General features: G+C 41.2%; 1 protein-coding gene across 5 annotated transcripts in view; it reads left to right on the top strand.

The window, feature by feature from the left end:
- AGBL1 (AGBL carboxypeptidase 1) overlaps nt 1-14,274 on the top strand; it is a 755,364-nt gene that overhangs the window by 3,180 nt on the left and 737,910 nt on the right. The gene's annotated exons all lie outside the window — the stretch shown is intronic.

Genomic DNA, 14,274 nt, shown 5'->3' with positions numbered 1-14,274 from the left:
CTGCTCTTGTCTCTCCTTGTGGTTTGAGCTAATGGGGAAGATGGGGAGCTGCCAGCATAGCAGGATGCAGGCTACCCTCCAGCTCTGATGCCGTGAGCCCTCTACCAGTGGCGCCCCACAAAACGCCAATTAAGTACCTTATGGAAACATGAAAAATGTATAATCACTTGGTCAGCTTGGCACATTCTGAGGCGTGATATGGGCACATTTTTGCTGTTTGCATTTGTACTTTATTATTTTATGTTATAGCCACTCAAACTGAATCCCAGGTCTGCATCTTTGCCAAAATGTGCATAGTAAATTTCTTTTCTCAACTCGGGCTCCAGGAACATCATCTATTATGGATTGTGAATGAGGCTGCAGGATGTGCAGCTTCCTGTCTTCAGTTAACATTGAGCTTAGATAATAGAAAACCTGGATGGGGCGACAACTTCGCTTTTCCTCTTGGACTTGTTTCTCCAAGGATTATTTCTAAGATAACAGGTGATTTCAGCCTTTGGGCTGTAAAGAGGGGATGGGTGGAAGAATGATGACTGATAGTTTTCATTCATAGCACTTGGGAGTTTTGTTTCCAAAATGTGTGTTTGAAAATTTACTTTCTAGAATTCTCCATGGAGGATGTGGGAATATCCATCTATTGTACATCCATAGGGCCAGGTGGAGTGGAAGCTGAGCTTTCCCCTTGGACATAAACAGAGGGGTTTGGACAAATCAAGAGAAGAATTTTCCTTTTAGATAGCAAGCACCGTGTAGACATTCTGAAGATCACAGGATTTCTCTCTTTGGTGAAGTTTGAAGCTTTCTCAGGTTTTGGAGACTCCTACCTCAACTGCAACACAAACATAGAAATGAGCTGAAATCTGTCTTAATTTCAAGCATCAACAGAAGCAAAGAAAAAGAAAAGCCCCATAAGGACAAGTGCCAAATGGAAAAGGGACACAATTGGCAAGAAATGGCATCTGTCTGTGTCTAAGGAATGACTTGGTGCCAGTCAAACTGGAGAATGAAGGGGGTGCAGTGGCATGTGGGTGTCTGCTGAGCTGGAGGTTGGGAGAAGCCTTTATCTGGTGTTTTGTTTTTCAAGACCTTGTTGCTTTCACAGCTTCTTAAATTCCTTGGAATTGGAGATTGAAAAAAAATGAAGATTTATTAAGGGTGCACTCTATGCCAAGTTTTCACATCCATTTCCTCACATCGCTCTCTCTGCCACCTGTGAGGGAGACATGCCTGTTCTGTCTTCTAGATGAGGACACTGACCCTCAAGAGACTGTTAAGCTGCTCAAGGTTCAATGACAGAAACCTAGTAAATCCCTAGAGGAGGGATGTAAAAGAGATCATCTCACTCCAAAGTCTTCCCACTCACTTACGTTGCTTGCCTGACATAGGGAATACTCACTTATTCTTTGTTTTGAGGGCATCACCTTGACCTCACTGAACCTGAAGGTTGAGCAGATATGGATTCTCTATAACAGAGGGAGGCTTATTTAGGGCTGAAATAATCTTTCATATCCTAATTTGGTATGTGGGTAAATAAATCCTGATAAAGGAAGGTAGCACTTTTGATTTGGGTCAACTGGATATTTTCAATATCCCTCCATCCATCCATCCCTCCATCCATCCATCCCTCCATCCATCCATAGCTTTCTATGTGCTGGAAGAGATTCACAGAAGACTATAAGGTAGGATGAGATACTAGGAAGAGCAAAGTCTTTGGATCTTGGCTCAGCCACTCAAAACTTACATGATTCAGGACAAACTATTGAACTTCTGTTTATTGAAATTTCCTTGCCTGTAGAATGAGAATGATAATATCTACTCATGGGTCTATTATAAGTTTAGAGAAGACGCATGTAAAAGATAACCATAGTAGATAAATAGCAGCAATTATTATGATTCAACACAGGCCCTGCCCTCACGAAAATGCAATGTTAAAAGTGAAAAGGTAGGAGGAAAAAGTATTTGTAGAGCACATTTTCACGTGATGAATGCCGTAGTAAAGGTAAACATCAAAAGAAAAGTCTATGGACGTTGGGAGAAGAAACTCCTCCTGGCTGGAGATTCAGGGAAGTCATGGGTCATGTTTCAGCAGAGGGGGTGAGGAGGGTGCCCAGTGCTCTTCCCCATGTCCGGAAATGTGGAGAGTATTATTACTTGCCATGGTACTGAGTTTGATTAAAACAAAGTTCATGAAGGACAAGAAAGGAGATCGAAAGGGGAGTTTGCTCAAATGCTGGAGGGTCTTGAATGGCAAGCTTCAGATCCAACCATGTCCTTGCTAATGGCTGCCTACCCCTAAATGTGAGTGATGGGAGCTACAGGGTATTCAGACAAGGTGACATTCATAAAGCTATTTGGATGGGGGCCATTTGACATGACTGTATTACTGCTTTTTCTTGTCAAGTAATGTAATGTGTTCCCCCTAACCTCCCTGTCCCTGACCTGCCTTTTGTTCCTGGTCCTATCACTGCCCCCACCCTCCAGCCTCAACCTTCAGCCTTTCCTGTCACTTAGCTCAACCCTGCATCTTTCCTTATCCCTAATCCTATGCCAGGGGGAAGGGCTGGGATGAATTGATGCTCGGGGATTGGGACAGGAGAACTGTTTTAACCACTTTCTTTTATAACCTGAAAGAAACACAATTATTTAGAGTCAGCAATTAAATATCCTTGTGTCAAAGCAGAGCTGATAACATGGCTGCATTAAAACGACCAGAGTTGGGTAGAAACGTCCCATCCTCACTTGGGAATTGAAAGCAGTTGGCATTTCCATCCCCTGAGCCCCGATTCTGGATCTGACTGCCTGCCTGGACACCGACCCCCACAGGGCAGGGGGTGAGGGACAGAGGGCCAGCATTACTTTGAGGCGTAATTGGAAATTTGGCATTGCTGGTGACATGTTGAGGCAAATGGTCAACAGAGAGACCCATGCCCACCATAGAAATCTGTAACCTGGCAACATTTACCCCACAATTTACTCAGTTACTAAAACTGGAACCACTGTTAACGAAAGCCAAACATAGTTCCAGTTCGAGCCCTGGGAGCTTGGGGAGTATGCAACCAAGGAAGAGAAGTTGGTCTGGGTTACTAATTACTGTATCTTTACGTGTGGGACAGGCAGCTATGAATCAAACAGACTGGATGCCTCTTCATATTTCAGAGACGGGCACATGGAAATGGATCCTCTTGGGCATGACCTCTCTATCCTTTTGCCAGACCTGAAATGAAGGAAGCTGAGAGTTTGTGGGATCTGTGCTTTGTCACTGAGTGAATACCTCGTAGTTCCCTCAAAGCGACAGATTCTTAAACCAGGTTCTCATTAGAGAAAAGGATGCATAGGATGAAAGATCAAAAGCAGAGATACTCAGAATAAAAGAATGAGTAGAACAAAGGACATGGAAGAAAACAGAATGGTGCAGAGTCTGTGCTCAATGCATATTTTTCCTTTCTCTCTTCCCTGCCTCCTAACCCTCTTCCTTCCTCCCTTCTTGCTTCCCTCCCTCCTTTCTTTCTTTTTGGTAAATTTTTGCAAACGGAATACATCCATGTAACCAGCACCCGGATGAAGTAACAGTAAGCTCTCAGCATCCCAGAAGACCCCTCTCACCCCTGCTTCCAGTTACTGCTCCCGAGTGTAACCACTACTCTGATTTCTAACACCACAGATTAGTCTTGCACGCTATGTACTGCATAGAAATAGAATCCCACAGTCAATCCTCTTGCGTGTCTGGCTTCTTTTGCTCAGCATTGTGAGATTCCTCCATGTTGCTGCGTATAGTTGTAGATTGTTCATGTTCTCACTGCTGAAGAGCATTGCATTGTGTGAATATACCATGATTTATTTATCCGTTCTAGAGTTGATGATATTTGGGGTAGTTTCCTTCTTTTGGCTGTAACAGATAGTGCTGCTAAGAATATTCTAGTACATGTTTTTGTGAATGTAAGCATGCACATCTGTTGGGCATGTATCTAGCAGTAGAGTTGAGGGTCACAGGGTACACATATGGTCAGCTTTAGTAGGTAATGATACGTTTCAAAAATGGTTGCTCCAAAATAAACACCTATTAGCCATGTAAATACCAATAGTTTGTGAGAGTTCTGGACGCTCCACACCTTTGCCCCAAAACTTGCTTAACCCATATTCATTAATTGAAAGTGGCTTGAGATGCTGTGCATGGAGGAGCTTTGTCAGATTCACGTTTTGTGTGTACAGTTCTCCCTACTTGGTGCCTTTCATAGTAATAGTTCAAATAATAACAAGATTTGTTAAACAGTTGCCGCAAGTCAGGAGTTGTGCACAGCCCTTCGCATGCATCGTCTTGTTTAATCCTTGGAACAGCTCTATGAGACAGGTAGTATTATCATCATCATTTTAAAGCTCTAAAATGGAAGATTGGAGAGGTTAACAAATTTCCCACGGTCACAAAGTGAATAAGTGGCATAGCTGGGATCTGAGCGGAGGGAATCTGACACCAGTGGACACGCTTTCGCCAGGTGTATTAACTCACCGAGGAAAAGGAGGGGCATTGAGAAGATTCTGAACAGATTATGCCAGATGGTAGGTGTCTGCTGGGGAAAATGGGGACCCCCCCCGCTTGGCACATCTGGGGAGGACAGCAGCTGTCCCCCCAAGGCTGGGAGGACTGGCCAAGAGGGCAGAGAACAGGTGCCTCACGCAGGGGTTGGCAAACTCTAAGGGCTGGATAGCAAACTTTGTAGGCTCTGTGAGCCATGGGATCTCTACCACAACTCTGCCAATATAGCTGTAGGTAATATGCAAATAAGTGGGCTTGGCTACCTTCCAATAACACTGGCAATGGGCTGGATTGGGCTGGCGGGTAGTAGTTTGCTGACTCCTGGCCTGGAGGCCTTTGGGCACAAGTCTGGTGTAAGGGTGGGAGTTGGGATGGAGAGAGAGTGATGGTGCAACGGGGCCTGTTGCTGCTGCAAACTGCTGAGCAGGAACTCCCCTCACCTGCTGTGGTTGTCTTCCTCAACCCCCAGGCTGCCCTCCTTGCAAAGGCAGCAGATCAAATGATGCTCTGGGTGTCAGAGTTCCTCCGGGGGAAGGTCTTGCAGAACCTGAAATGCACAGTTCAGAATGTTACCTCCTGAGTCATTTCTGTTGCTGCCGCCTCCACTCTTCTAGGTATCGGCAGAGACAGCTTGAGTCATCAGCCCTCTGTGGCTGGGCTTTCCGATCATCTCAGCAACATTTACCAGTGTAATAGGTAAATAGGTAACAGGTAGACTGTTCTGCAGTGTAATAGGTAAATAGGTAATAGGTAGACTGTTCTGCAGATATTGTCTGTGTCCAACAACACTACCAACGCAAGACGTGGTCAAACTAGCACTTCTCAAACTGGGTTCCCCAGAACATTAGTGTTCCCTGAGATGGCAGTGGGTTCCACTCAAGAAGAATCTTAATGACAGATGGATCGGACATATCAGGATAAACAAATTGACTACACTTCTTTGCTGAAAGATCATCAATCTTTTCAAATCTTTTCAAACATTTATGTCTTTTGGTTCTCAGTTTAAATGTCTTTTACGAAGAGAGGATTTCTCTGACAGCCCAATTAACTACCCAGTCACTCTAGGGTCCACCTCTCTAGTTTGACTCTCTGCATAGAGCTTACCATTCCCTGATACTGGCTTGTGTCCTCTCTCCCTTCTTCCACTAGGGTAGGAATCCCGTCTGTCTTGTTCATTCCTTATCCCTACTACCTAAAGCACTGCCTAGGACATAGTAAGTACTCAGTATTTGTTACTTGAATAATAAAATGAATGTGCGTGGTAAATTATTAAGCTGGGGATATAATACATAGCATTTCCAACCATCTTGGAGATGAGATAATTTTTATGGCAAAACCGTACTAGTGTCTCACAAGATGTTAGGAATCCATGGAACACATTTGGGAAACAGTGGTTACAGAATGATGCCATGTTAAATCACTGCTGGTCCGTGAGGGTTGAATTTCTCCTGCTCTGGAAACTGACCTCTGGCATGTTGAAGCTATTCTGATCTGAGCGGATGCAAGGTTAGTCCTGTTGAAGACCTAGGGTCATTCCTCTGCTTGGTGAATTCCACTAACTGATGACTCTTCAACCTGTCCAGAGACCTTGAGTTGACACGACTTCTGGTCCTTTCTTGATTGGGAGAAGGAATATAAATGACAGGCATGCTGGTTTCGAAAAAGGTTCTTCCTCCAGGCTCAAGAGAGCCATTCTGCTTCTGATCAGGAGGCCAGATGGTGATGACAGCTTTAGCCCTGGGCTTCAGATGAAAGTCAGGGTCAGATTTCATAGTCGGGGTATCTGATGGGACTTTCCCTAGGGAACTTAGAGAGAAGGCAGCTTCTGTAATAAACGATCAGTAATGAATTCTCCCCCTACACTTCTAAAAAAAAAACCACCTCAATGTGTGTTAACATCTCTAATCTTGGAATCCCACCTCCCACCAACCAGTACCGCTCCAGGCCCTACGTTTCTGATCCCTAGGCATCCTTATCCCAGCCTTCTTAAGATCTGAATTAATCCAAGAGACCCCTATGACAGTACAGATAGCTTTTCCTTTTCACAATAGCTAGATTAGGAAGAGGCTATATGCAAATCCCATTTTCTCCTTGACTTTCATTATTAAATCATAAAATATATTTTATATGTCCTCACATATGTTGGTTTATATCACATATCATAAAATATATATTACATGTCCTAAAGAAAAGAAATTCTCCAAATGACAGTTAAAATTTTAGACTGAGGAAGAGGCTAAGATGATGACACTACCCAAATGGGCATTCTTTGAAAATAGGTATTAAAATTCAAGGAGTGTTTTTGCCACGAGCCACTCACATTTGTTGAGCACTTACTATGCGTCAGGAAAAATTCTAACCATTTTCCACGTATTGCCTCATGTAATCCTCACAATGATCCTGTGAGGTAGGTATAACTATCATCCTCATTTTACAGATAAGGAACATGAGGGTCTTGCTCAAGGTCACACAACCTTTAAGTAGCAGAGTTGGGACTTGAACTCAGACACAGTCTGACTCTAGATTACTATTACTCATCAGGCTACAGCATCTGTTTTCCTTTTACCTGTCCTTTTCACCACTAAACATTTTTTTTTCTGATTAAAAAAGTAATATGAACTGATTATTACAAAAATTTAATTAATATGTAGATATAAAACATAGGGAGTAAAAATCCCACATCATATCCTACTCCCTAAGACAACCAAGTAAGCATCTGCTATATGTTCTTTTTTTTTTTCTTTTCAGCTAGGAGGATTCACCCTGAGCTAACACCCGTTGCCAGTCTCCCTCGTTTTTTTTTTTTTTTTTTTGCTTGAGGAAGATTCTCCCTGAGCTAACATCTGTGCCAATTCTCCTCTGTTTTTTGTATGTGGGATGCCTCCACAGCAGGGCTGATGAGTGGGGTAGATCTGTGCCTGGGATCCGAACCTGCGAACCTGGGCTGCTGAAGTGGGGGGCGTGGAACTTTGGCCACTTGGCCATGGGGCCAGCCCCCTGCTGTATATTCTTTAAGATGTTTATATACATATACCAATATCTGTACTTCTGTAACTATATCACTATGCCTATGTCTATATCATTTTAGCACACTATTATTCAGTTTGCTTTTCCTACATGTCAGTGGAATTGAACACCTTTCAGGCCAGCACATATAGATTCAGCTCAATCTTTTGTGGTACTATACAGTAGATTAGTATATGGATGTACTATGATTTAAATAAATTGAAGTACATTTTCTTCTAGTGTTTCGATCGAATTTGACTTTATGTTTTTTATTTTTATTTTTTGATGTTACATATGTTACATTTTCATGGTCAACTTTATCAAACTTTCATTTCATGGATTATTTTTGGCACAAGACATTTTTTCCCATGATCTAAACCTTACACCTAATGATGTTAAATTTAACTCCATATCATTCTCTTTTTTCTTAAGCCTTGCTGCTTTTGTAGAGCTTCTCTGCCATACCACACTTCACCAGTATGTGGCAGTAGTTAACAAATTTATATCCTTAAAATTTCTTTTACTGGAAGATTCCAGCGCTGTAGGCTTCAGCAGAGCTCTGCTTGATAACATGTGGAAGTTTTACATTTGACATAAATGTTTGTTTAAAATGAACATATATTGGTTTCTTGGCTGGGCTTCAGGAGGCCGATTTGATTTTGGACTCTGCCATGGACTTTCTGTTTGACTTAAATCGGGTGGCCCAGCATCCTCTATGTCTTGATGGTTCTCAGACTTTGGTGCTAGCAGATTTGCCTAGCAACATCATCTGTTTCCTTGGTATATTGTGACTCTCTTCTTATGGTTCATTCACTTATCGAATAGCTCCCTTGTACCAGATGCTGTACTAGCTAGTGGGTGGCAAGGTTCTCAGAATCTTATCAGCCAGACCCTTTCCTACTGAAATTCTTCCAAAAGTTATTGATCAATGTCAAGAATAAATAGATCCAGCTTTCTGCAGTTGCACCTGTCCCCGTTTGTTCCAGGAACGATTCTATTCTGTCATGACTGACTGAGAACACATTATGATCATTACTCCAAGTTTCGGGAAAGATCTGAAGACTCAGCAGCTGTGATATGTTCAGCTATGCCTGTACACCTATGTTAATTTACATGTGGTCTTTTTTTTTTTTTTTTTTTTTACCTAAGAGGCAATTATTCTTCATCTTTTAATTATTTTTTTTCTCCCAAGGAGCAGGGTGTCACAGATCCCTTTTTGATGCCATTGGAATATAAAGACATTTCCCCCAGATAAATGCAAGTGCAAACTTTTGACAACAATTTCAGAGTAATAAGCCGTACCAAAAGGTTTCACTTTCTCGAGGTCTTTCCTTAGGTTTTGTTTCATGGCATGGAGCTCTTTAAGGTCAGAATAGTAGAGGCAAGTTCTAATTGTTTCAGGAAAACCCCACAGTTCTGTCCAATTGATGTACATCCCTCATGTCTCTGAACCAGGCACAATATTTTCATCTCCACATCCCAACTCTGTCTTGAACATCTTTCATACTTGATCTATGCTTGTAAAAATCATAAGTACCTTTGACGGCTCAACTGAAATGTTAGTTTCCAAAAAAAGCCTTTTCTGATAATAGATGATATTGCTCCCGCCTTTGAAGTAGCACCCAGGCATTTGTATCTGTCTCTTAAACCGTCTACGCTTTGCTTTGTTATAAACATAGTTGTTCTCTATCTATTCAACAAACTTTTATTGGGCATTGGGAACCTCAAAATAAATAGAACATGGTCCTTTCCCTCCCACATCTCATTGTATGAAGAGGAAAGAGATATACGTTTGAGAATCTCCTGCAAGTTGCAGACCCTCTCTCTAGATAAGCATACATAGGTACTTAAATCTCAGAAGATTTGCTTAGAGTTTGAATAAGAATCTATGCTGTGTGGTTGCTTGGGTTGACATATGAACAAATAACTATAACATATTATTATTAAGGAAGAGATAACAACATGCCTGGTGCATTTTTGGAAGAAGGGGAGTCTCAATCAATCTCCAACTTTCCATGAGTAAGAGAGAGGTTAGATCATTCAGACCAACCCTTGCACTGGAGACAATTAAAAATATGGATAAAATATAAATGCTTTTTCTAATAAGCATCAATGTTCTAATGAGATAATGAACATTTAATGGACTGAAGTCAGGAGAGTTGGGAAACCCCGGGAGGTGAGCAGAGCTTGGCACTGCTGCCCTGAAGGCATTTACTGTTTTGGAAGGTGTGGCTGGAAAGATTGAGTTGTGTACTCTGTGGCCTCGCACATCTAGGAAAACAAGAGTTGGAGTACAGGACTTGCCAGGAATGGGGACCCTGGCAAACTACTCTTTGCCTTTGAGCTGAGACCTGAAGAGCTGCTTCCTAGAAGTCACGATGAGCTGTACATAATAGTCTTCACATTGAGCCATTCTTCAGCTTATCTTGGTGGCCCAGGAAATCTTAAGACTTGAGCAGATCATCTCGGATTCCTAGAGCTCCTAGGTGCCTGGGAGTAGCAAATTAAAATCCTCATTAGTGAAAGAAAATATCATACTAAGCCTTACATTAATTCTGTAAATAATTTGAAAACCAGGCACATGGGAGTCAATGTAAATACACACCAGCAGAAATAACAGATGGCAGAATTAGATCCACTAGTCCCCCAGAAACTGGAATCACCAGACATGGAATGTAAGAGAGCTTTGGTTACTATGTTCAAAGGGATTCAAGTGAAGTTTTAAAATTTTGGCAGTGAACTATAATCTATAAAAAGTGATATAGCAGATTTGAAAAGGAACCAAATGGAAATTCTTGAACTGAAAAATAAAATAACCAAAATTAAGAACTCAGTGGATAGGTTTAATTGCAGGTTAGATTTGGCTGAAGAAAGAATTGAAAATCAGGTCATAAAAAACAATCCGGGATGAAGCGCGGATGGTCAAAAGGATTAGACATGCGGAAGGGCAAGTAAGAGACAAAAGTGATAGGGTGAGAAGGTCTAACACACATTTATTTGGAATCCTGGAAGGATAGGTGAGAATGAGGCAGCAACAGTATTTAAAGAGATAATGATGGAGTTCCAAACCTTCAATATACCATCAATCCTTGATGATACATCAAGTAAGATACATAAGTCAGTATCTTACTCAAGTCTCTGCTCCCTGAAATACCTGGCAGGACTTTATAAAGTGTTTCTTGAGCTTTTTTAGGTGAGGAATCTTTCTTTTTATGTTCTATTTCATTTTATATTTTTGGAATCATGTCTGAAGTTCTTTTAAAATAGTGTACTCTTTAAAACAATGTGAGAAAATTACTGTCTGATGTGGATATACATTTAAATATCTAAATCTCTGTATTTTCAGTTGTCACTTCAAAATTTAGAGCTTCATCTACAGCTGACACTACCATTGAAGTGTAAGCTCTCATTTGTGATCTGATGATAGATTTTTGACCAGAAAAAGCCCTCAAACTCATGTATGTTGCCTATGATTAAACTCCATTTGGTTTCTTGCTGTTTAAGTTTTATAGCAGCCTTTGGTAATGAGTTGTAAAATCCTAATCTGGTCACAAATAATTAAAATGTTATATTTACTTGCTTTTGTCCTGTTCTTTTTAATGATATGGTATTCTGATTAGTAACTTCATATTTTCCTTAAAAATAGAGAGGAAACACGATGTATTATTGGTTCCCTCAGAAACAGATTTTGAGACAAAGATTTGCATGCAGGAAGTTTATTGGGGCGTTCCTGGGTCCACAGACAGGAGAATGAAGGGAGCAGGATTGGGCAGAGGGAGTTGAACTGCAATGTAGTCACAACAAAGGCTCCAGCAGATCCCACAGGCGGCTCTGGAACTTGGAATGTCTTGTAGCAATTGTCTTGTTCTTCAGCAGGGGCCCATGAGGACTTCATACCTCCTCCATTGACCAGTCATTGGATACAGGATGCTTTCAGTGGGACGTGACCTTAGAGATTCTCTTCACCTGACAGCAATTCCCAGAGAGGGACAAAGGGGAGAGCTGTCAGTCACTAATATTCCCTCTGGCTGGGGGGCAGGAGTTCCTCAGTCCTGAAGGGGAGACCTAGGAGGCACAACTGTAGCATCTGCTCTGCATGATAGCTGATAAGATGGGGAATCAAGAGACCTAGGTTCTGATCCTGGCTTTGCGACTAATGGAGTGTGTGATCTTGGGTAAGCCATAGCACCTTCTGGGTCACAGTTTCCTCATCTTAAAAATAGAGAGTATGATTGAGATCAGTGTTTCCTCAACTTCAGTCATTTGCATGCCACTTTCATGATTTTTAAAAATATTTTTGGATCAACAATGCTATTACTTACTTAATATGATTTTTTTCTAGTAAAGTTTTCATTTTAACTTTACTTAAGGTGGCACTTTACATACAACCATAAACATAGCAAATAGCACTTAGCACAAATAGGAAGTAGCCACGGAAATAAATTTAATATAAACAGTGCAATGCTGGTAAAGTTCAGCTAGATACTGTTACCTGTGGAGTCTCTGAACCTGAGGGCTGCTGTCTGTTTTCTAAAAAGATTAGCAACTATTAGAGAGGAATTGGAAGTATACTAATAACTAAGACTTTAACAGGCATTTCCCAAAAGAAGAATAAACAGTTTACTGAGAATAAACATTTTTCTCTGTGTGATTCAGTGATACTTAATGCTGTGTCTCCTGTGGCACCTAAATCCAGGTCACATAGTCTCAGTAGGTTTCTGACCTTTCAAGAAAATACTGGATGGGGTAGTCTTCAGGGTAAAATTATATTATTGCATGATTCTCCCCTTGTGTGAGAGAAGCATTGGGGAAAAGCTATGTATGAATTATAATTTTTTTTAGGTCATATATCTATTAGATCAAGTACCAGCCAGAAGCTTGAGGATTAAATTTCTTGGATAGGGTTCCTAACATTATGGGCACACCATATCTGAAATGTAGCCATGATGACAGGAATGAGACTCCAGTGTTTCAATTCTCCCAGTATCCCTAAGAGAAGTAAGGAGGTAAACTCTCCTGCCATGATCAGCCCAGTATGGCTCTATCCTGTGCCCTAGCTTCGCCTCCTCAGGAGCCTCTGATCTGAAGTAGCATGCTATATGAACCTCTCATCCTGAGACCACCAGTTGCTTGTTTAGCTGCCTTTTCCCTGCTGATCAGGAGCTAGCCAATTTATCCTGGCATATTTCGACATTAAAAGAAGTGGTCTAGAAAATTCTCTTTCCCATGATCTTTCTGGAAGATATTAGACCCTACTTTAAGTTGCCCAAACCTGCTGGCCTGTTTTCAGAGTTCTATCCCTCTGCACATGTTGTTCACAATCAGGAGTAGAGTTTTGAGTCTTCTCTCAAATTTCAGCTGTATTCTACGCTTTATTAGGGTTACAGCTCCTACATCTTTTTCCAGCTATGGGAACAGATGCTTTATCTCAGTCTTGGCATCCTTTAATTCCCCAACATTAGGATTTGAAATCTCCTATTGAATTCATCTAAACCAGTCAACTGGAGGATGACTGGAATTCTATGTCAGGACCAATTTACTTTCATAAGTAAATTAGGAAAATTAGTTTCCTTGAGGCTAGTAAAGGCACTCACCTTAGTGGGGCCACCACCCCTCATTCAGTTAGATCTACACTGAATATTCCTGAAGAATTGAGACTATGAGGCCTCTTTGCTTCTATCATAAAACCAATTTAAGTCAATATAGAAATAATGATGTCCATGACAATTATCACCTTAACACAGAGGAATAAGAAGGTGAAGAGAATGAGGAGGAGTTGAGGAGAAGGGAAGAGGAGAGGAGGAAAAGGGAGAGACCTTTACCCAGTGCATCCTATGTTCCAGGCCCCATGCTCTGCCTTTCACAGGATCAGGCCCCGCAGTCTTTGAATACAAATGCCTCTGAGTAATGAATTGATCCCTCAAGTTTTAGAGCTCAGGTGCAATTGAACAAACTAGTGTCTCTTATTTTCTTCGAGACTAACCCAATCTCAGTTCTTTTTATGGCTCTTTCTATCTCTTCTTGATATAGTTAGTCCTTGGGGCCAATTCAACAAGTTTATGAACGTGAGTTGGTTTTATATATACAGTTTTATTTGGTGTCACTTACAAGTCACATAGAGTATCTGAGATTGTGCTAGTATTTACAGAGTGACCCACCAACTCAGCTTTCTATCTCTTCAAATCTCATCTGAGAATTACTTTTCTCTTTGCCTCCAAATATCTTGCTCCCCATGCTGTTATTTAATTCTGAAAATGGCACAGGGACAAAATTTACATGAACAATAATGTGCAAATAAATGTGTGTTCAGTCTGATATGTGGGTAACTTCTCTGGTGTATTGGAACCTAATGTTGTGTTGTATTTGTCAAGTGCTTGGGTGTACAGAGCCAACAGGATGGTTTAATATTCAGTGATGTGGTGCTTACATTACATGTACTTGGTGTTTGTAAGATTTGATTCATAGAATTGTTTTTGGGAAAGCTAAATTCCTCATGACTCAGGACTTAAATGCATTTAGATGCACCCAAGGTACCCGTGGTCAAAGCAATTTTCATGCATGATGTGCTAGGGGTGCATGAAGATATGGGGCTGATATGATACAGAAGATCTTTGAACCTACCTTGAGCCCTGATCAGAGCTAGCAAACCTCCAGTTGATTCTGAGATAATACAGACATTTTTTCTTGATTCCAGTGATTGTCAAGCAGGGATAATTTTGCCCCTATTGGGACATTTG

The sequence above is a fragment of the Equus caballus genome, chromosome 1, assembly GCF_041296265.1.
Source record: "Equus caballus isolate H_3958 breed thoroughbred chromosome 1, TB-T2T, whole genome shotgun sequence".
NCBI lineage: Eukaryota > Metazoa > Chordata > Mammalia > Perissodactyla > Equidae > Equus > Equus caballus.
This window is presented reverse-complemented; position numbering and strand designations above follow the sequence as displayed.